The sequence below is a fragment of the Triticum aestivum genome, chromosome 2A (assembly GCF_018294505.1).
Source record: "Triticum aestivum cultivar Chinese Spring chromosome 2A, IWGSC CS RefSeq v2.1, whole genome shotgun sequence".
Classification (NCBI taxonomy): Eukaryota; Viridiplantae; Streptophyta; class Magnoliopsida; order Poales; family Poaceae; genus Triticum; species Triticum aestivum.
In genome coordinates, this window is record NC_057797.1 from 485,346,139 (window position 1) to 485,370,244 (window position 24,106).

The 24,106-nt window shown below is 51.1% G+C and overlaps 1 pseudogene; it reads right to left on the reverse strand.

The window, feature by feature from the left end:
* LOC123191719 (uncharacterized) overlaps positions 1 to 24,106 on the reverse strand; it is a 92,054-nt pseudogene that overhangs the window by 67,709 nt on the left and 239 nt on the right.

Here is a 24,106-nt window from a genome sequence, read left to right on the forward strand (position 1 = left end):
CTCCAGAGACCGATCCAGAGTACCTGTCAGTGGAGCAGTGCCCCCCTGTTGATCTACCAGGCAAGCAAACCCCCTTGTTCATTCCGAAACAATCCTACTCTCTGGCTCCTTCTCTCATTTATTGAATTAGGACAACAACAATTCAACTGCTACTTTATGCTGCGGTAGTTGAACCCATTCCTCTGCATGACCTGTCATTGCCACAGTAAATAGTTGAAACCCACTAGCATGTGTAGGAGTTGATTGAGCCATGTTGTGTTCCTACCATGCTTTGCCTGGTATTGCTTAGAGTTTGTCAGGTCTGATTCATCGAGAATGAATTGGAGTGTTACGATATGATCCGGTGCTGAGAGTTAAGCGTGTGAACATGATTTGGTAAAGGTAGCGGTGAGAGGCCATGTAGGAGTACATGGTGGGTTGTCTCATTGGGACCATCCTTAAGAACTGAGTTCTATGTAAGTTGTCCAATGACTAGCTACTACCACACATTGGGCTCCGGGTGCTCCAAGCTCTCTCGACTTATTAACTGCCTTGATCTCTGTCCAGGAGTTGCAAATAGTTTCTGGTGTTTGTAGGTAGTGCTATTTTTCTACCGAGTGGCACCCGGCAGGGTGGACTTGGGACAGACTAGGCACATGTGGCCCGGTGTACCGAGTGGCACCCGGATGGTGGGTTGGGAACCCTGTACACATCGTTTGGGGCCGTGAGCGAAACCCTGGCTGGATCTCCTTGCGGATGGAACCCGAATAGGCGATAAACCTGGACTAGAGTCTTGTGTGGTTAGACAGGTCGTGGCCGACACCCTCGCCAGGCTTCCGCTTGAAGGTTTCCGAGATACATGATGTGTACATGGTGATAAGTGGTGAGAGCGTGTGTGAAGAAGTACACCCCTGCAGGGTTATCATGATCTATTCGAATAGCCGTGTCCTCGGTTATGGATTTCTTGGATGCTTACGTGGTACATAGACAACTTAAAGTGGATACTCTAAAATGCTCAAGACAAGTGTGAGTGCTATGGATGGCCTTCTCGTAAGGAGACGGGGATGAATCCATAGTAGTGTATTGATGTGGTGATTAGTGGACTCGTGTGTGCTGCCTCACCTCAAAGAATTTATCGTTGTCGTAGAACAAGATAGCCACTAAGTCAAAGCTGGCTTGCTGCAACTAAACCCCACATTACCTTCTTGATACAAATGCATGTATGATAGGATCTGATGTAAGTCTTGCTGAGTACCTTTGTACTCACGTTTGCTTTATTTATGTTTTGCAGGTGAGACATCTGTCTCACTAGTAATACCACTTGGACTTCGATGAGTAGCTTGTTACCTTAGCTACGATCTTGGTCCCTTGGGAGGGACTTGTAGATAGTCAGGCTTCTGAGCCTTTTCCTTTTGTAGTTGTCTGTACTCAGACATGTAATGCTTCTGTTGCTTGTACAGATGGCAGACAGACCAACATCACCAACTTAGTCTTGTGTAGGAGTACTAGCAAGATCCGTGCATTGCATGAGACATCAAGATGCATTTTTTTATAAAACACTTGTTGTGATTGACCCTTGCGGGAGTAATCCCATGTGTAAAAACTAATGATATCTCGAGAAATATGAGATAAGGTGAAGAGGAGTGGGGCGTGGTGGTGGTTGGTGGTCGGACTGAGCAGAGGCATGGGGATTGACGACGCCGGTAGCGGCCACCAGGCCAGTTTGTTCCAGAGGCTTCCTTTCTTAATTGCTCAATAATGAGGTTTGTTGGAGATAAGGATGAACGAGGGAAGGCCTTGTCTGCAAATGTGGAGAGGGGTGCGGTTATCTTTTAGTTTGATTTCCATCCGTCAGATATAGATCAGACGGTCTATATTGCAAGATGGCACACGTACCATCATCACCAACTCGGTTTTTTATAAGAGAAGAAATATAAGTATGGAGATACAAACGTATTATCGATAATTGCTTCCGTAAACTAGCATCTACATTCTATTCAATGCCTCGGCATGTGGGGCCTTAGCACAATGACTTCTCGACTGTGTAAAACAAAGATTTTCCCGTCGCCGGCAAGGAGGGGGTGACGGCGGCGCGCTTTTTGGCTTGCTCTAGTCCTAGTAGTCATACTAGGTGGTCTAAGCACGTGTAGATTTATTCTTTTTCACGTCTCTTGTTCGTCGTACTGCCACGACTGTTGATGAATAGACGGTAAGTTATTCACGGGGAAACCCTTGTTGAGCTTGTTTGCGAGAGAAAGAGAGACAGTGTGCGTGTGTGATATGTTAGAGACTGAGGCAATGATAACAGATTCTTTGTGTCGATGTGTGTGGAGGATAGAGGGAGATATGTACATGGGGCTTTGTGTTGTGTAACATGGAGACACATATACATAATTGGAGAGTGAGTGTGTGAGATACACATGTGGACATGAGGAGAGATGAGGATCCAAATAAATGGGTGTTTGTGCGTGTATGTGTGTGTTTGTGCACGCGTTTGTGTGTGAGAGGGAGAGAGTGTATGTGGAGTAGAGAGACCATTGATGATGTAAACCTAGTATAAGGGAAGGGGGAATGGTGTGACATGTGTAGTAGTGAGATAGCACGGGTGCGGGCGGGGGGAGTAGACTATTTGGAAGAGACGTCGAGTGTGTGTGTGAGGGAGAGGGGTGTGAGAGCGAGAGAAAGAGAGAGCTAGCGACGGAGAGAGAGAGAGAGGAAGAGAGGGGGCGAGAGGGGTCGTTTGTGTCTATAAATGGTGTATAGATAGGGAGACAACGTTGATGTTGTCCAAAATTGGCCTATGAACAGAGACGCAAGGGAAGCGAGTCATCGTGTGTGTGATAGGGACTTCATGAGAGATCTAGAATAGATGGTGTATAGAACAATGTGCGAAATCGAGAACGATTATACATTAGGGAGCTATGCAAAGAGTCATGACATATATGTATACAGGGAAGGAGCTCGGCGGGTCCGCATGTGGGAGAGATAGAAAGAGGAGAGTGGTGCACAAGGAGACAAAGTGTGCTTGTTTGCAGTGGGGGTGGTGTGTGAGGTGAGTGCACGAGAACCACATAACTAGGGAGATAGACGTTTGGGGGCGACGTCTTGTGTGTATGGGAAATATACACTCTACATAGTTTGTGTGTGCTTGGGTAAGAGAGATAGCGGGAGACCTAGAGAGTGAGGGAAGAGATGTGTGCATGCCCGAGAGACAAAGTGATAGAGACCTATGTTGGGGTCCGGACTTTACAAGAGAGAGGGGTGTTAATGTGCTCGTGTGTTGGTGTTTGGGGGAGAGAACGACTTCTCTATGTGTGTGTGTGTGTGTGTGGTGGGGGGTTGACTTAAGATATAGAGTGAGGTGTCTATATTTGAGGGACTTTAGTGTAATTGAGATATTGTGCACTCATGGTTGATTAATTTGTTTCACAGTTTGTAGTATGAGATAACGATACTGTTGAACATGCGTGATATACCTTGATGTACCAGAATTACAAACCTAAGATTGGAATTTTGGAATTCGACTCCATCATTAGCTTTTGTAATTCATTTAAACGGAGGTACATTTTTTAAGCCAGGATTTCATCATTTCAAATTCATATATCAAACCTAAAGATATATACATACGGGCATGTTCAAACTTTATAATCATCCACTTTATTCATACACATACACATTTTTGCTTTTGTCATCATGTTTAGGATAAACACATTTGGAATTTCATTTGAATTGGACCGTATGATGGTATTTGCTTGTAGTAGCTCAATGATCCATATTTGAATTGAATGGACAATCTAAGTTTCGAGTTGGAGACATTTATTTTCAAAACTTGCACATTTTTTTGCATGCAAAACAAACAAATTGTCGACCAAGATATCATAGTCGGCCGTGCGAGAGCAGAATAATTATAATTTTAGGCGCCAAAAGCTTTCAAACTTCCCGCTCACATCGAAATATCACGCGCCCGAAAGTTTAGCCCTGCGTTATTCATGTTTTACCCCTGTCACATGAACGGAAAAGGGCAGCTTTGGTAACTCCATTGTTTTCCCCTCTTTGCCCCCAACATTCTTCCTCGGAGCCCCTCCCCTTCCCCTCCCCGACCCCCCCAACCATGGCAAGCCGCCAAATCTAGTCCTCCGCCGCAGTGGTGGACCTCACACCCCACCGGATCTACCTTCCACACCTTGGAACCCCCAACTGCCAACTCACCACTTCACCGGAGCCGCTTCAGCGACTGGCTTGTCCACCGCTCCAGATCTCCTTGACCGCCATGATGGTCCACCGCACCAGATCTGCTTAACCGGCGCCCTCGTCCACCACAGCGCAGGCCCTTCACTGACTCCCTCGTCCGCCCGGTCGCTGGCCCTTCGTACAAGCCCTCGTCCGCCACAACAGATCCGCCTCACCGAAAGCACTGTACAACGCGCACGCCGAAGCCTTCGTCCACTGCACCGGACCCGCTCCACGGATGCTGTCGGTGGGAACGACACCTATGGGATCACAAGAATCCCTACTACGGTTGCGGGGCGCGGGGTCGTGAGAAGAGCGGATCAAACAGATAGCACATGGTTCATTTATCCAGGTTCGGGCCGCGGGGATGCATAAAACCCTACTCCTACTTTGGTGGATTGTATATCTGTGTTGTTGAGCTAGCCATGGGGCGTGAGGAGCTCCAAAAAGCCGAATCCTCCGCCTGCTCGCCTTGGGCCTCCTTTTATAGGAAAAGGGGTTGCCACAGTAGCACCAGGAGGTGGAAAGGGAGCAGTGATGTGAGGTTATCCCTCGCATTACATGACAAGGCGTATTTAATGCGTCTTGCCCAGGTGTCCTTGCTTTATCGGGGACGGGGGAGAGCCCTGTCTCGTCCGTCGCCGCTCCCTCTCGCGTCAACATGCGCCCTGGCCAGCGGCGCCCGCAGTGCCATGTAGGCAGGCTGACAGCTGAGGTGGCGCAGTGGTGGGTCTCCATGAAGATCTGCATGCCGCCACGCAGGTGCCTGCCCAGCTGGTTGGGTCAGCAGCTGCATGCGAACGGCGGTGGAGGTTTGACTGGCGTGGGCCTGATGGTGGCCCAACGGGTGTTCTTGGCAAGGGCCTTGCTGGGGCCCCGGCAAGGGTCTTGCTGTGGCACCTGCTGTCATCCCCGGCAAGGCTCTTGCCGGGGGCCTTGTGGTCCTCTTTGGCTGGGATCCCACCAAGGATCATCATCTTCTGAAGGGTGTATCTGATCTCGAATGTCTTCACAAAGATCTTCATGCTACCACGGGGATGTCTCCCGAATCCTTGCCCCATGGGGGCAGTGGACTCAAGTGTGACTCACTCCGTAGGTGTGGGGCGAGCTGCCAAGACAAGGGTCTTGCTAGGTTTGCCAAAACCGCCTCCCGGCAAGGATCTTGCCGGGGGGTCCGCTTCGTCCCCTTTGCTCTTTGTGGTCTTGGTCTTGGCGTCGTTCTGCTTCTCCTGAGCTTTGGCCCTACCTTGGCTCACCTCCCTTGCCTTGCTCAGTGTGGTGGTGCCCGTGGCTCAGACTGCCCGTGCAAAGTTATAGGGGTACAAAAAGTGTACCCCTCTTTTTGTACACCGATAGGAGCCCCGGGCCTAGGCCACACGTAAGCGCAATCGCATCGTTGGGCTAGGCCCAAAAACGGTGCGCGGGTAGGCGGGGCGGTTTTTACCACGGTAAGTCTCTTCGCGCGCTGCGCTTCCCATGCTTCCCGCGCGTGGCGCGGCGTGGGGAGGCGTGTGTGACGTGGGCGGCATGCGTGGGGCTGGGCTCTGCATGCATGCGTCACGTCGTAGTAAAGGGGGCGGTTTGCGCCTTCCCCATAAACGGAGGGAGGCGCGGAGGCGCGGCCCATTTACTGAACGGGGCCGAGGCATGGTCTTCAAGGCATCCACTCCCCACGATCACGGGGTGGGGAGAGGTCGCCTCACCCGTCGCCTCGGTCCTGCACGCATGCCACGTGGCTCTCATGCGCTTGGGTGGCGAACAATGAAGGCGGGAAACCGGGCCGCCGCGGGCTGGGGCGGCGGGTCAGTCCTAGTTCCCTGCGCCTTCCGCGTCTTGATTGGCTGAGCGGGGCAGCCGAGCCCCCACCCCATCCCTTTATATAGAGCGGGAGGGGGGGGATGGCGTCCCGCATTCCTTCATCTCCTCCTTCCTTCAGCTTCTGCTCCCCCCTTCCATCCGTCATGGAGAGAGGGAATCTTGGTCCTTCAACGGTGGCGGCGAGGGTCGCCGCTCGACAACGCGTCCTTCCTTCTCCTGCACGCGTGGTGGCAGAGCCAGCCGCGAGGGGAAGGGGAAGGCGGCGGGGCCGTGGGCGAGGCCGAGGCGCTCGGGGAAGAGGAGGACGGGGCGACGCGCCGGCCTCGCCTCCGCCAGCAGCTCTTCCCCCCATGGAGGGCCACGTTGGGGATGACCCTTGCGAGTTCTTCATCAGGCTACGCCGGATGCCTCGCCGTCGCCTTCGTCTCCCGACTCCATTCGCGCGGGAGATGGAGTCGGATCCGCCGGAGTCGTTGTGGCTGCACATGAGGGGCTGCGCGATCAGTGGTACGTGGGCCCGCGTCGATTTCCCCGCCCCTCACGTGATGTATCTCCGTCGGGGATGGAAGACGTTTGCCCATATCCACCGCTTGACGGATGGTCTCACTCTTCATTTTAAGCTGATGGAGGGTGGCCTCCTCTCCGTCGAGGTCTTCGGGTGCTTTGCGACCCATGCAAGGTGCTGCGTGGAGAGCTCTTCTGATAGTGAAGGCTCCTCCTCGGGCGGGAGTGACGAGGAGGACAGCGGCAGCGACGACGAGGGTAGTAGGCGGCAGGATGACGGGTCCGATAAGGTGTCGGGCGCCGCTCCGTGTGGCACCGGCGACCCCATCATCCGCGTCGCCGGCTCCCTGAGCTTCTCGGGGTTGTCTCCTTAGGCGGTTGGCGTTGGGAGGCTGCGGAAGAGGAAGAGGGCGGGCGGCAAGGCCGTCAAGTTGGAGTATGCAGGCACCGATGCCTTCGACGCGTGCTGACGTCCTGCCGCCTCGTCTTCGAGCTCTGCTTCCGGCGCCGCCATCACCATCCAGCCTTCGGACGGCCACCGAGATGTTCTCTTGGTGTCTTCTGACACCCGTAGCTCGCCTAGGCGCTCCTTTTGCCCTTTTCGCCTCCTTGACCTGGCTCCTGAGGAGAGGGACAAGAAAGGGATTACGGGCATCTTATCTCTTTTTAGTTTGTAAGCCTTCGGGCCTTAGCTGGATTTAAAACTTGTAATCCCATCATTCATGTTTTTCATTCCCTATGGACTGTACCTGAGTGGAATGTTTTTAATGAAAAAGGGATGCTTGTCGGGTTATTTGTTTATGGGTAGAACCCACGACAAGGAGTAAGCCATTGATATCCTTAAGATAAACATTTCCTTGCACGGCAACAGGCCTTGCCGTCTCCCCACTTTGCTCGACCTTTCTCACACCCTTGGTGGAGGCAGGGATGAGGTGGTTTCAGGCTCCTTGTTTCATCCTCTCGCTGCCGCGACTACTACCAAACCTGGTCCCAGGAACGAGCCCTAGGGCCTAGAGTTAGGGGAGCACGGTAGTTTTTAGGAAAAAACGAGGTTTCACATACCTCCGTCCATAAGGGAATGCATGATAAGGGATGAAGAACTAATCTGAAGCTGTAGCCCCCGGCAACTCTGGTTTGCCGTGGGTGAATCTTTGCTCTTGCAGCTCCCGGCAATATTGGCTTGCCGGGGTCTAGATGCTGGTCTGTGCCTCTTCTCTTTTTCGTCCTCAAGTGATCCGGCAAGGATACCTGTGAGTCCTGCGAACCAAAGAAGACGAAAGAACGGCAAAGAGACGCACACTCGACCTCTAAGCTAGGGGTTAGTCGCCGCTAAGCACTATCAACCCTAACCAAGGACGAGACTCGACCTAGCATGCATGCTATAACTTAGGGCGCCAGCGCTTCATTTATTTATGCTTAGGGTCTGCGCCTGGCTTTGTACAAAGGGTTACATGCACCATTGGCAATGCTTGTACAAAAGGTGGCTTGCCGGGGGGGGCCCGGCAAGCTGTGCCTCACGGGTAAAACTTGCGAAGATGCTCAATGTTCCAGGAGTTACTCACCGGAACGGCATCTTCGGTCTCCAGGCGGACTGCGCCGGGCCTGGTGACTCGTATTACCCGATAAGGGCCTTCCCACTTTGGCGTCAACTTGTTGGAATTCTTGGCCGATTGAACGCGCGAAGGACAAGGTCGCCTTCCTCAAGGCTTCGGTCATGAACCTTGTGGCTATGGTAGCGGCGCAAGGCTTGCTGGTAGCATGCTGCTTTCACAGCCGCCCGAAGACGATCTTCCTCAAGGAGCATTGCGTCATCTTGCCGCAGTTGCTCTTGCTCAAGCTCATCATAAGCGAGCACTCGAGGTGACCCGTATATGAGTTCAGTGGGGAGAACTGCTTCTGCCCCGTATACCAGGGCAAAAGGTGTCTGGCCGGTGGCTCGATTTGGCGTCGTCCTGATCGACCAAAGAACCGTCGGCAACTCATCAATCCAGCGCCTTCCACTCTTGTGCAGCCTGTCAAAGGTCTTGGTCCTTAAGCCTCGCAGTACTTCAGCGTTTGCCCTCTCAGCTTGACCATTGCTTCGTGGGTGAGCAACGGAAGCGAAACAGACTTTGCTGCCGAGGTCTTGGATATATTGCATGAAGGTGCGGCTTGTGAACTGTGTGCCGTTGTCGGTGATGACCCTGTTGGGTACACCAAAACGGCACACTAGTCCCTTGAAGAACTTGACGGCTGACTGAGCTGTGACCTTCCTCACTGCCTCCACCTCCGGCCACTTTGTGAACTTGTCGATTGCAACGTACAAGTACTCAAAGCCCCCGACAGCGCGGGGGAAAGGGCCCAGTATGTCGAGCCCCCAGACCGAGAAGGGCCAGGAGAGAGGAATGGTTTGAAGGGCTTGAGCTGGCTGATGAAGCTTCTTTGAATGGAACTGACACGCTTCACACCTGGTGACTAGTGTCGTCGCATCCTGGAGGGCGGTGGGCCAGAAGAAGCCTTGCCGAAATGCCTTGCCGGCAAGGGCCCTTGACCCGATGTGGGATCCACATATGCCTCCGTGTATCTCCGCCAACAGCTCCAGTCCTTCCTCCCGAGGGATACACTTCAATTTCACACCGTTCGGCCTCTTTCTGTACAGGACGTCATCGACGAACTGGTACATGGTAGAGCGACGGGCTACTTTTTCCGCTTCTTCCCGCTCTTCAGGAAGTTCCCCTGTTTGGAGGAATCGGACGGTATGCTGTGCCCACGCTGGAGCCTGAGGCTCGACGGCGAGGACTAAAGGCATTTCCTCCGCTATAGGAGCGGCTGTCTCGACGGCAAGAGCTTGACGCTCCGCCGGAGCTAGCCGTCCCGTGGCGGGCTCAGTGTCCCCGGCAACATCCTTGCCGGCGGCTCCGGGGAGCTCGGCGGGAAAGTACTTGCCGGGTCCTGATTTCCTCCTCTTGTTCTGCTCTGTTGATGGATCAACGGATGGCTGAGTTAGCTGGAGCACAAAGGTACCTGGTTCCACAGGTAGCTTGAGGGCAGCGCGTTTTGACAGGTAATCAGCGATATCGTTCTCCGCTCGGGGAACGTATTCAGCCTGTATACCGTCGAAACGCTCTTCCAGCTTTCTCACTTCATCGACGTAGGCCTTCATCAATAGGCTCTGGTAGTCCTTGTTGACTTGCTTGACGACGAGCTGCGAGTCGCCATTGACGATGAGCTTCTTGATTCCGAGGTCCGCCGCGATCCTAAGACCGGCAAGCAGCCCTTCGTACTCTGCCGTATTGTTTGTTGACACCTCCCTGGGGAAGTGCATCTGGATCACGTACTTGAGGTGCTCTCCGGTGGGCGCGACAAGCAGTACGCCAGCCCCGGCGCCGTGTAAGGAGAAAGCTCCATCAAAGTACATGATCCAACTGCAACTTGCCTCCTTGCCGAGGAGAGCAGTCTCTTGGGCTTCTTCGTCAGGCGTTGCGTTCCATTCTGCAATGAACTCCGCCAGGACTCGGCTCTGAATCGTCGAAGTACTTTCAAACTTGAGGCCAAAGCTAGACAACTCCAGTGCCCATTCCACAATTCTTCCCGTTGCATCTGGATTGTGCAATATCCGTTGCAGAGGGAGGCGAGTGACAACAGTGATCTCGTGTGGCTGGAAGTAGTGACGCAGCTTCCTTGAGGCCATAAGAAGGCCGAAGAGCAGCTTCTGCACGCCAGAGTACCTTGATCTAGCTCCCTGCAGGAGGGAACTAACAAAGTAGACTGGGTGTGGATCATTTTCTTCTTCGGCGGCACTTCAACTGGCTATGTCGTCTCTGCATTGGTGGTGTCGGGCTCTGTCGCTGTCATTACCTCGTCGTCAACCTCTCTCTGCGCCACTAGTGCGGCGCTGACCACCTGGTTCGTTGCCGCCAGGTATAGCAGCAATGGCTCCTGTGGCCTAGGCGCAACTAGTATTGGCATGGAGGAGAGGTACTTCTTCAAATCTTGTAATGCTGCTTTGGCTTCTGGCGTCCACTCCATCGGGCCTGCCTTTTTCAGGATCTTGAAAAAGGGAAGGACGCACTCGGCAGACTTGGAAATGAATCTGCCCATGGCGGCAACGCAACCAGCAAGCCGACGCACATTCTTGATTCGCTTGGGTGCTTCAATCTGCTCTATAGCTTTGATCTTGTCTGGATTGGCCTCTATCCCATGCTGTGACACAAAGAACCCGAGAAGCTTGCCAGACGGGACGCCAAAGACGCACTTCTCAGGGTTCAGCTTGAGATTGATCTTGCGCAGGTTTGCAAATGTTTCTTGCAAATCTGGTATGAGGGTTGCCCTGTCCTTGGTTTTGACCACTATGTCATCCATATAAGCTTCCATATTTCTATGGAGCTGGGGTTCAAAACCAATCTGGACCTCCCTTGCAAATGTCGAACCAGCACTCTTCAGCCCGAAAGGCATCCGCATGAAACAATACGTACCACATGGGGTGATGAATGATGTTTTCTCTTTGTCTTCTCTTATCATGAAGATCTGGTGGTAGCCGGAGTAGGCATCGAGGAATGACAACAGATCACACCCAGCTGTGGAGTCAACAATCTGGTCGATGCGCGGCAACGGGAAGGGGTCCTTAGGACAAGCCTTATTGATATCTGTGTAATCAATACACAGCCTCCACTTCCCATTAGCCTTGCGCACTATGACCGGATTGGCCAACCACGTTGGATGGAGCACTCCTCTTACCAAACCCGCTGCTTCCAGTTTCCGGATCTCCTCTGTGATGAACTCTTGTCGTTCCAAAGCTTGCTTTCTGACCTTCTGCTTGACGGGCCGCGCATGAGGACAGACAGCAAGGTGGTGCTCAATCACCTCCCTGGGAACGCCGGGGATGTCGGAAGCTTGCCATGCAAACACATCGACATTCGCCCGCAGGAAGGTGACGAGCGCGTCTTCCTATTTGTCGTCAAGGGTGGAGCTTATGGTGAAAGCCCCTCCCGTGCCGTCCTCATTGACAGAAACCTTCTTGGTTCCCGGCGGTATGGCCCTGGGCTTCTTGTTTCCGCCGGTGGAGCTCTCTGGCACGTCCTCGACGGGAGCGCTACACTCCGAAGAGGTGCGCTTGCCGGAGTGGGTGTCCGAGGTCTCACCGGTCTTCTTCTTCTTCTTCCCTCCCGGGGTCCCAGCGGCAGGAGCAAGTGCCCTAGTGGCGGCAGCTGCTGCAACTGCTTGCTGGTATAGTTGGTCAGCGCAAATCAGCGCATCTTTCTTATCGGAGGGGATGGTGATGATCGTCACAGGTCCTGGCATCTTCAGGGTGTTGTAGGCGTAGTGTGACGCCGCCATGAACTTGGCCAGCGCTGGGCGGCCAAGGATCCCGTTGTAGGGCAAGGGGATCTTGGCAACATCAAACACGATCCTCTCCGTCCTGTAGTTCAGATCGCTTCCAAAAGTCACGGGCAGCGTGACCTTTCCCTTAGGTTGGCTTCTTCCCGGGTTGACCCCCTGAAACGTGCCCGTCTCCTCGAGGTCTCCATCAGGAATCTGCAGTTTCTCGATCACGGCAGGCGAGATCAAGTTCAGACCGGCCCCGCCATCGACTAGCATCTTTGTCACCTTGAGGTTGCGTATTGTTGGTGAAACCAACAATGGCAAGCACCCGACCGCAGTAGTGCGATCAGGGTGATCCTCAGTGTCAAAAATGATAGGTGTGCTGGACCACTTCAGCGGCCTTTGGGCATCAAACGACGGCTCTGCCGCTGTAATCTCTCGCGCCCACTGTTTAAGCTGGCGGTGAGAAGTATGCAGCGAGGCGCCGCCGTCGATGCACATGGCCTCTGTAGCTTTCTGAAACTCTTGGTCGCCGGATTCGTCGTCCTCTTCGTGATCGTCGTCTTCTGGCTTTTTGTCACGGCCCCGGGCGGGCCTCTCCTGTTGTTTATCCTTGCCGCGACGGCCCGCCTGGCCGTCACGCTTCTTGCCGGACCCCTCAGCACCGTCTTGGCCCTTCTCCTTGTCCCGCCTCTCATATTCAGCCCTCTGCTTCTCAGCGAGGAGCTCAACCTGTCGGCAGTCTTGGAGAGCATGGCCTTTGGTGCGATGGATCTTGCAGTATCGCTTGTCGGAGTTCCCTGGCTTCTCGGCAACCGCCAAGGCCCGGCAGGCGACACATCCGGCAATTTCCTTGCCGGGGTCATCTGCCTTGGTTTTCTTGGTGGAGCCGGTGTCACCAGATCCCTCGACGGCAAGCACGGCTTTACCTTTGCGCTTCCTGTTGCGGCGCCGGCCCTTCTTCGCCGGGGCGGCAGTATCTTCATCTGAGGAGTCGGTTTCCACGCCGGCGTCTTCGCCGGGGTACTTCCTTCCCTCTTCAGCCCGGGCACATCTGTCAGCAAGAACATAGAGTTCTGCTACATCTTTCACCTTGTTCATTGCCAGCTCTTCGCGCATCTTGCGGTTACGCACGTTCTGATGGAACGCGCTGATGATGGCGGCAGGGTGAACATCAGGGATATTGTACTGTATCCGGCTGAACCTCTGTATATACTTGCGGAGACTCTCGCCTCCCTTCTGGGGAATGACGTGCAGGTCGCTCGCTTGGCCATGGGCTTGGTGGCCTCCAGTAAAGGCGCCCACAAACTCATGGCACAAATCCGACCAGGAGGAAATAGAGTCTACCGGCAAGTGCATCAACCATGACATGGCGTTGGGTTTAAGAGCCAACGGAAAGTAATTCGCAAGCACCTTATCGTCGCGGGCTCCGGCAGCTTGCATCGCAATGGTGTAGATGCTGAGGAACTCGGACGGGTGGGTCTTGCCGCTGTACTTTTCGCCCACGTCAGGTTTGAAGGTGCGGTGAGTGGGCCACTGGAACTGCCGCAGCTCACGGGTAAAAGCCGGACAGCCTACCTCGTAAGGTAGGCCTCCAGGGCTCTCCGGTGCCGGGTGGTTCACAGCAGGCCCTGCTCGCCTGTCTGACTGGTGGTGCGCTCCGCACCGGCGCTCGTTAGTGGTTCGAGCGTCTTCATGTTCTCGTTCCCGAAGGACTTGGCGCTGGTCACAGTGGGTCCGCGGGTCGGACGACGCTATGGAGATTTCGTCGCCCGCAACGTCGCGACGGGCTGGCGTCCGCGGTACCGGGCGAGGAGGAGGCGAGTGCACCGTGGTCGCGGCGCCGCCGGCTTTCCTGCCACTCGTGCGTGGGACTCCGTCGGAGCATCGACCCGGGGGCTCCACCGGACTCGGTTCGTCTTTGTCGGCCACTGCAACAAGGCTTCGGATAGTTGCTCTCCATTCGTCGAGTTTCTCCGTAGTGGGAGGAAAATCGAGGAGCAACTGCGCGCGCGCCAGGGCTTCTGCTGGCGTTGGTGGCAGCGAAACCTGCACGGATCGCGACGCGCTTCGACTTCTGACCATGTTAGAAGGAGCTCTATCAGGACCCCGCGGTCGCATGCCATCTTCACCAGCGCCTCGGCGAGCGGGCAGGTCTTCTACCTCCCGGGAGTGGCGCTCGGGGCTCTTCCCGCGGTGATGCCCGGGGTCTTCGGCGTGGTTGCGCCGTTCGTCACGCGCCACTTGAGAGGAGCGCGCCGTCGGCGCCGGCGTGGGAGTCTTGGAGGCCCTCGCATTGCCTTCGGGCGGAGCGGTAGCGATCTTGGAAGGCCCCGCGCCACCCGCGGAGGGCCTGGCTCCATCTTTGGATTTGGTGGCATGCGGCCCACTACCAGGCGCACGAACATCGCCGCCTCCCAAACTCCGCCTGCTGGGACGGTGTTGGTGTTCGCGAACGGCGCCTCGGGTCCTTTCTGCGACCGGTCCGCTGCTCGCCCGCGTCGGGATGGGATGTCCGGCTTCCGATGGGCCAACCGCCACCCTCGTCTTCTTCTTGGGCACCATGACGATGAAGAAGCGTCGAACTAACTACTAAAGCCGATTCTCACAACTGCGCTCCCCTACCTAGCGCGCCAAAGATGTCGGTGGGAATGACACCTATGGGATCACAAGAATCCCTACTACGGTTGTGGGGCACGGGGTCGTGAGAAGAGCGGATCAAACAGATAGCACACGGTTCGTTTATCTAGGTTCGGGCCGCGGGGATGCGTAAAACCCTACTCCTGCTTTGGTGGATTGTATATCTGTGTTCTTGAGGTAGCTATGGGGCGTGAGGAGCTCCAAAAAGCCGAATCCTCCTCCTGGTCGCCTCGGGCCTCCTTTTATAGGAAAGGGGTTGCCACAGTAGCACCAGGAGGTGGAAAGGGACAGTGATGTGAGGTTATCCCTCGCATTACATGACAAGGCGCATTTAATGCGTCTTGCCCAGGTGTCCTTGCTTTATCGGGGACGGGGGAGAGCCCTGTCTCGTCCGTCGCCGCTCCCTCTCGCGTCGACACGCGCCCTGGCCAGCGGCGCCCGCGGTGCCATGTAGGCAGGCAGGCAGCTGAGGTGGCGCAGTGGTGGGTCTCCACGAAGATCTGCATGCCGCCACGCAGGTGCCTGCCCAGCTGGTTGGGTCGGCAGTTGCATGCGAACGGCGGTGGAGGTTTGACTGGCGTGGGCCTGATGGTGGCCCAACGGGTGTTCTTGGCAAGGGCCTTACCGAGGCCCCGGCAAGGGTCTTGCCGTGGCACCTGCTGTCATCCCCGGCAAGGCTCTTGCCAGGGGCCCTGTAGTCCTCTTTGGCTGGGATCCCGCCAAGGATCATCATCTTCTGAAGGGTGTATCTGATCTCGAATGTCTTCACAAAGATCTGCATTCCACCACGGGGATGTCTCCCGAATCCTTGCCCCATGGGGGCAGTGGACTCAAGGGTGACTCACTCCATACGTGTGGGGCGAGCTGTCACAGCAAGGGTCTTGCCGGGTTTGCCAAAACCGCCTCCCGGCAAGGATCTTGTCGGGGGGTCCGCTTCGTCCCCTTTGCTCTTTGTGGTCTTGGTCTTGGCGTCGTTCTGCTTCTCCTGAGCTTTGGCCCTACCTTGGCTCACCTCCCTTGCCTTGCTCAGTGTGGTGGTGCCCGTGGCTCAGACTGCCCGTGCACAGTTATAGGGGTACAAAAAGTGTACCCCTCTTTTTGTACACCGATAGACGCCATATTCAACTCCATCGGCCCTGCTTTACCGACGTCGTAGCCTCATCAGGTTATTTCGATTTGTACTCCTTCGGTTTTTCTCTTTATCGTGCAACTGTTCACTTACCACAGATGAGCTTTCTTGTATGTCGACAGGCGCCGCAACCCTAGCACCGGAGCCGCTTCAGCGGCGGCGACAGCCGGCACAAACTCAACCGCAACACGAGCACCATCGATGATCCTTAGCTAGCAAGTATGAAAACGATACCCATACGCCGCCAAGAATCAGGTACTATTATCCAATGGCCGGCGCCTACGTTCCCTTTCCTAGCATAAGCACTGCACCTTTGAATTTCTTCAGGGCATCATTCAGTTTTTCATGAGACACGTTATTCTGCTTGCACCTATAGGGCCATACTTCTGGCAGTGAACATGTTACATGTGCTAAATTACATACCAGTGCACTTATACTTAATATGCTTTAGTTTTGTTCTGATGCCACCTGTTGGTTCCATCAGACTGCTTAATGTTCTCTATGCTTAATTACACATCAGCAAACTAGCATGTGGTTCCGCTGCTTTTTGTTTGGTTTACCCTAAATTTTCTGATGCTAGCTATTACATCACTGCTCCGAGCCTCTGTTCATTACTTGTTTGTGTGTTCTTGATCTTCCCAAGTTGCATAACTAATTTGATGCTTCTATTAATTATGGAGCTGCCAACCCCATCAAGCAAAATATTTGTTCTGGCTGGCACCTCGAACAAGCATAAAAATAGAGGGAAGCAGATATATTGTCGTGTATGCACACACCCTTCTTTCATTAGTTTATATGAACCATTGATGATCAATTCGGACCAGTGCATGCGATTAAAATTAATTTTACCTAAATAGATGGTGCAGAATAAACTACAACAACTAGATTTGCAACCACTGGATGCTGACGATATCTTCAAAGAACATTGCAATAGTAGCTAGGCTTCACAGCAACATATGGTAAGCCAATGTGTTTTAGTACATGTGAAATGTAATGCGAGTGGGATACTTTCTTGGCTTGTGCCCTCAACGTGTAATCCTATCGAATTATAAATAGTTCAGTTGTCTGCTTTGCTGTATTGCTTGATTCGAATGCTTATTTGTTGTTACGCTATACCTGAGTTGGCCAATATGTTAGTAGTGCCTGCTGTACTATCGTAAAGAAATGCATGCCTATTTCATTTGAGTCCTTAACTTTTCCTCTCAACTTCATCACAAGAGTGTCTTCGTAGTTTATATGAGGCCACACTGTTAAGTGCTTTCTCAGATTATTTCAACTGCTTAGATGCCTTGGCAACTTAAATCTAGCGGTTGAACACTCCCTTTCAACTAGGGATGTCAATTGGGTCCCGTTTAATCCTGATTAAAGTCCACTAGTGGTATGATAGTTCAAAAGAGTTTTTGTTTTTTGAGGAAAATGAACTAGGGAGGTAGCAAAAACTAACTAGATGGGACTGGCGGATGTCGTTTATTTGCCACTTACATCCCTAGTTTCATCTTACCATTTTAATTTCTTTTTGGCTGATGCTGCTACGAACCATTTAAATATAGTTTGCCATGCTCGGCAATAATTCGTCCGTCGTTTACCATGTAAGCTTACTACATGGTTCATACGATAACTATCTCTTACTGATGTCTAGCGGAAACCTTTCAGGATGCCGTTCACACTAGGAGACAACATACAACCCCAGAATCTATTTGTGGAAGCAGTGTGCCATCCATGTTACCAGATGGTAGCAGTTCAGAAGCAACACCACCGGGGACCAGTCTGAGCACAGATATTATAGTGCTTGAGGCTCTACTAGTGGCAGAAAGAGATGGTGTGGCTGCCATGAATGAGGTAATCTTTATCTTGAGGCTGGAAATTACGGAATTAGTGGCACACATTATGCAAGCAACCCAAGAATTAGAGGAAGTAAGAATGTTGCATTTGAAGACGGAGGAGGTCCTGCTGTTTCTGCTACCTGAAGCCCAAGGTGATCCCGGTTCTTCTTTAGATACCAGTTGAAATTGTCATTAGATTATTGTACTTGCATGTTGTGTCATGTTTCTAAATGGATTATGTTGCAAGACACCCTATGTTGTCCATGTGTTGTAATGATCCGAATTTTTTAGGCGAGGTAATCCTCAGTACTTGTATGATTAACATAAGGTGAACTGTTTTTCGTGTGAGCATATTGTATTGGATGAAATAACTGTTTGACTCAGAGTGTATCCAACCTAATGAATTCGAAGATCACAACATTTCTAAATCATAATCATATATAAAGGTGGAATAAATAGTTGTTGTGGTTTTGAAGAAATAAATAACAAAACGTATAATTATCTGTGGATATTCATAATCGAATACAAATTGGATTTCAATTTAGTTTGCCAGGTCCTAGGGCAAACATGAATGCTAATTCTCCCAAGTTTTGAACAAAGCGGCTAAACACCCACTATAATTTGTGGGCTGCCCGAAGCAAGTGTTTGCGAGATGGAAATTACTGTCTACCCCTGACACTTGACATCCTTATCGACCGGATTTACACTGTTGTTGATAGGGGTAGACTAGTAACTTCAATCAGATGTGACACGACAGCCTCTTAGCCCATTCAGACACGGTGGGCGCCAAACATGGGCGGCAAAACACATTTGATTCAAGCTCGTCTGAAAGACATGTCTCTCTTCCTCCATTTCCCCATTCATACACGGTGGGCGTCAAAACAAACTCTCCTCGTCCGAAATCGATGTAGGCTAATATTTTAAATAGGGGCAGATGTGTAACTTCCATCAGACGTGACACAACTGCCCTACCTGTCAGCCCCATTCATACACCATGGCCGCCAACCGTGGGTGGCAAAACACCCTCTCCTCGCCCAAAATAGTTACCGGCAAATATTTGGGAGATGCGAGATTACCGTCCCATCCCCAACCGACGGATGTCCGAAATTTTACATGGGGGATAAGTTCATAACTTTCCTCCATTTCAGAGAAGTGCGTCCCAAAGTTTGAGATCCCCCCTCCCCTCCATTTTCCCATTCATACACCGTCGGCGGCATGACAACCTCCGCACTGCGGCCAGCCTCCTCCGTCCGCCACCTCATCCTCCACCTTGCCGGAGCCGCTACCCCTACCCCGTCGTCCACTGCAAGAGATGGACATCTCTCATCCACGGCGCTCGACCAGGATCCTTTCATCACCTCCTCTCGCTTCATCGATGTCGTCGTCCACCTTGTCGTTGCCGCTCCTACGACCGCCTCGTCCACGGCAACAGGATATATCCCCCGACCCGGCCGTCTACCGTCTAAAGTCTTCTTCCCCGCCGCCGACAGCCATCGCACCCGCAGCACCCTCAACGTATCAGCATAGGCCTACATGGCATCGCAAGACAGGTGGTACTCTTCCATATGTGCTTAAGTTATTGATCTCACCCGGAAAACAGATCGTAATTTGTTTACTATACTTTTCTTGTCCATACCAAATCGTAGTGGCTAGTTGAAAGCAAACATTGGTTGCGAAGTAGCTTTGTCCGGTTTGCACATTCAGATCCGACATGGCACAGGCACTATACTCGTAAAGCTTATGATTTCCCCCCTTTATATTCACTACCATCATCGTAGCTGCTTCGTGTCGTGCTAGCACTACTCCTCAAGACCTCAACCCAAAGCTTACGTGTTGAAATACGAATCCGATATGATGCTCATATCACTAAAACAGAGATCATTTAATTGGTCACCTAATGTTCCTATATTCGTTTCGAAGAGCATGTGCACCACCCACTGGTCCAGCTAGTTCCACTTTCCTGATTTTTCTCTTGATGCTAAGGGTTTTCCCCTTTTATCTACTCCCTCCATTCGGAATTACTTGTCTCGGAAATGGATGTATCTAGAACTAAAATACGTCTATATACATCCATTTCTGCGACAAGTAATTCCGAACGGAGGGAGTACTCTACTATGATCTGCGTAGGTGCTTTCTGTCGTACTAGCATTACTCCACCCTTCAAGCTAAACAACACAACGCTCAGAATTCGAAAGCTTAGTTGTTCAAATATGCTTGTGATATGATACTAATATTAGTTAACCGACACATTTAATTGGTTAGCTAAAGGTCCCACTTGAGTTTCCAAATGCATGTCGCGACATATAGAGAGATAGCATAATTGCATTTCTTTGTCACTTGTTGACCGTACTTTCTTGTCCATACCAAATCTTAGTTGTTATTTCAAAGCAAACATCGGTTTCTAACTATCCTTTGTGCGGTTTGCAGCTTCAGATCTGCCATCCCACTGCCACGGTCAACATTGTACTCATCATGCTTATGTTTTCCCCATTTTATGATGACCACACAATCAGCCAACATGGTTCGTGTTGTAATAGCACTGCTCCACCCATCGAGCTAAACAAGATTAGTTGTACAAATTCATATCTTATATTATTGCTGATATTAGTAAAACTGAGAGATGTTTAATTGGTAAGCTAAATGTTCCTACTTTAGTTTCGAAATGCATGTGAGCCACATATGGAGAGACTGGAAAGAATAGTATTTCTCTGTGCGCTCTGGTTCACCATGGGTGGCCAACTGACATTGTATTGAAAGACTTGTAATATCTTCAATCTGCTTGCTCTTCTGCTCTTCTTTAAGATGATACTCTTCTTTTGCGGTCGACTGGTCAGGTCGAGTTGTTCTCCCTTAGTATATTTTGAATCTGTCAGGTCAGGTCGACTTGTTCTTCTTTACTATATGTTGAAGCTATCATCTGCGAAGTTTCATCACTTCTGGAGCTCTCGTATTTTGAGTAGTAGGCCACATTATATTAATGCACACAACAAATTACATCATGCATGGCATCTTTTAAAAGAATTGTAGAGATAGCACAAAGGGGTTTACACAGAGGCAGTATTGGATTAGAATCACTTCTGCATTACAAAGAAAATCTCACTTGTTTTTATGTTTTCATGCATGTCAGATATTGAACATTATCAAAATGAATATGAGAATGGGCGCACGAGAGGAATATTGCGGAACGATCCACTGGCTAACAAACTGGGCATGGTGGAGGATGCCTTATCTTATTCACCCATCAAGGTGCTTGCTCTAACTTTGCAAAGTTGTATTGGTCGCACATATTTTGCATCTGATCTCTTGCATTACTTCTACTTTGTTACACCATCTGCTTATTTTAAGCATCATATATGAGTATATGCCATACCTATCCATTTTCTGTACCTATTCCATGTGTCGTCACACTATGTTTTTCCAGTCAAATGTTGTTCTTTCGTAATAGATGTCCAAAACGAAGAGGGTGAGTGCAGATCCTCAAGGAGTACAAACTAGGTATTTGGAAAAGGTAGCGATACCTGTTAAATCCGATAGATCAGCAGCCATAGAAAATACAGGCCCAACTGTACCACACTTTACCCCTACTCAAGTGGCCAAACCCCTATTAGAACTGCTGGGAGCCCAGCGTCAGGTACTGTCTATGATATCAATTCAAAATTTGAACTCCCAAATTTCTGCTTGTGCCTTACCTTCTCTCTTGTATGAAAACTAATTTTAGATGAATCTCCTTGCTCAAAGGATCATACGATCTCAAAACAATAATGGGCTCGCATTGCTCTTGTCAGTACCTCTCTCCCTTTTGCATTGTAACGCTGTACTTAATTAATTGCTATTTGATTATGTATCATCAGTCTGCACCTGAGCTTCATTATCCTCTATTTCTTCCAATATTATTTGATCTATATTTACTCTTTGCAAAATGTAGAATAATGGCAACACTTATAAAGAAATTTCTTTGGGGAATTTATTGAATTATCCTTCCATCAACATGGAGAAGGGCTTTGTCCAGCCGGTGTTAACATGTAATGTAAGTTCATCCTTCTCAAGCCTTCAAAATTTGTTCTAGTATAGATTTGGATAGGCATCATTTCCTCCAATTCTGTTTGCTTTGCTGTTTACATCTGATTGGATGTTTGCAACAACTACCAGTTTCAAATTGTAGTTGTAAAAACATGTTCCTTATGCAGAACAGATCCATTTATTTGCTTATATAATTGTGAAACCTGTTACGTGTCTCCTTGTTTCTCTTTCAGACTCGTATCTCTTACGCCAGGCAGAACTTTAGGGAAGATAGTGAGCCAAACCATCTTGAGGACAGCGAGATGACCCCAAGGTCCTGTCTTGATGAAGACAGTGAGTTGAAGCTACTCACCAACAGGTGTGAGACAACCTCTGTGCAGTCACTGCCTTAATCAGTTCGACTTCTTCAGTCTCAAATTAAAGCGGAAAGGCTTGCTTCAGCTCAGCTCCGACTTGAAGTCAAAGATGCAATGAAGATGTCAGAGGACTGTTTTTGCATCTGTCGTTGACACAACTGAGGTCTACTCAGCTTCTTCATCTGTTTGGGGGGGCGACCTGGCCAGGCCTAGTGCCATCTGAAGTGCTCTCAGTTTTGTATATTCTTTTGCCGGCGCATTTATTTGCACTGGTGGCAAACTTTGATGCCCAGTGGATGTAATATGTTTGATAGCCGTGATAGCCTAGCGTAAGTTGCTTCCTTATTTATTTCCTTGTTGTCTTGTTTATTTGTTTGCTTGTAGTCATTGCAGTTCTTTTTCCGCGGTTTGCTAGTGGCTGCAATAACCTATTTTTTAAAACTAGGCCACAATAACCATGGGCTAATATTTACTGTAGTGACACTGGGCCTCCTACGGGCCGTAGAAACAGTGGGCCTTCTACGGGCCGTAGAAACAGTGGGCCTTCTATGGGCCGTAGAAACAATGGGCCTTCTACGGGCCATATCATCAATGGGCCTTATACGGGCAGTATGATCAATTGGCCAAACATGGGCCAATAACAGGCCGCATTATGGCTGTAAACGAGCTAGAGTTGAAATCATCCATTCATGAGCTGACCATAATGGGCCATCGTTAATACGCTGTATTTGATGACGCTATGAAAACGGCCCAACGTGTTAACGGACCACAAATGGGCCGACTGTAACCACAGGCTGAATTTGGCCCACAAGCAGAAAATGACAGTAACGGGCCATAAGTAAACGAATGCTGGAATAGAGCCCAAGAATAAATGGGCTCTGTGAAGGCCGAATGCTAACATGGGCTGGAAAAGGCCCAACGGAATAACGGGCCGTTAATGGGTATAAAGTGATACACTGTTCATTATGGGCCAGTTTCGCCACGGGCCGTTAATGGGTGTAAAATGATACACTGTTCATTACGGGCCAGTTTCACCACGGGCCGTTAATAGGCCAAGAGTTACATAGGGCCTCATATGGGCCGAAAGACGTCATGGGCCATACATGGGCTAGAAGTGAAAATGGGCTGGAATCATATTGAGTGGCCCAGATGACGCTACTGGGCCTAATTCGGATAGGGCGTAACGGGCCTTGGGTTAGCGGGCTATAAATGGGCTATATGCGAACAAGCCGTTAACATGCTTTACATGGGCCGGCCCGCCACCTTTTGACCAAGTCAAACGGGCCAGCCTTTTCACAGGAATGGGCCTCTGTTGGGCTGTGCCACGTGTCGACGTATCATAGGTTCCTTTTGTCCAATGAGTGGATGACATCTGTCCCAACGATGAGCCGACACATGTTTCCTCTAGACAATGATGATTTTACACGTGGAAAATCCCCATTGGTCGGGGCTGTTAACGGGTAATCAGATCCAAAACCTGACCCGATAGCTTAACGGCATTCCATTACGGTGGATGCCACGTGTCAGTCACCCTTGACGAAAGCACTTCTGTGACGCGGGATTTATTGTCATGGAAGTGGACACTTCCGTGATGATAATTTTGGTAATGTCATGGAAGACTTCTACGACAGCACAGGTATGACTATCTTGATTCTGTCATAAAATCGTTATGGATGTACATGCATGACAGAAAATGCGACCTACTGTGACAAACACGTATCATCATGGAAGTGTATTTTTTTGTAGTGAAAGCCTTCATCAAATATCAAGATTGTTGGATTATTGCTCGTTGACGACCAAGCCAGTATCGCACGACGACCAAGACTCAGAGAAATAAACATGGATTAGTCAGAACGGCCATGACCCGGACTCCTCGGCCACCACAGGACGTGCCTTGCCTCCCGTCCGAGTGGCTGTCGAGCATTGCCTTCCTTCCAAGTCGCCATCGCACCTTGGCGTTTGTCCGAGTCACTATCACGCCTCGTCTCTCGTCTGAGTCGCCGTCGTGCCTCGTCTCCCCTAAAATCGTCATCGCCGATGAGCCCCCGCATGGCTCATATTAAACCACCTCCATAGCGCTTGCCTCAACGAGCCGTCTGCTTTGACTGGCCCTGAGCCGCCCTCGCCGTGTCTGGGCCACCCCACCTTGAGCCGCTGTCCCGCATTGAGCCACCGCCGGAGAGCCTCCCTACGATGAGCTGTCACTGGAGAGCCGCTGTCCCGCGTCCCTGCATGTTAGGGCCGAGGTGCCTGAAGCCACTGCCATGGCCTCACCAACACCGGTCTATCCTACGAGTCGGCCTCAT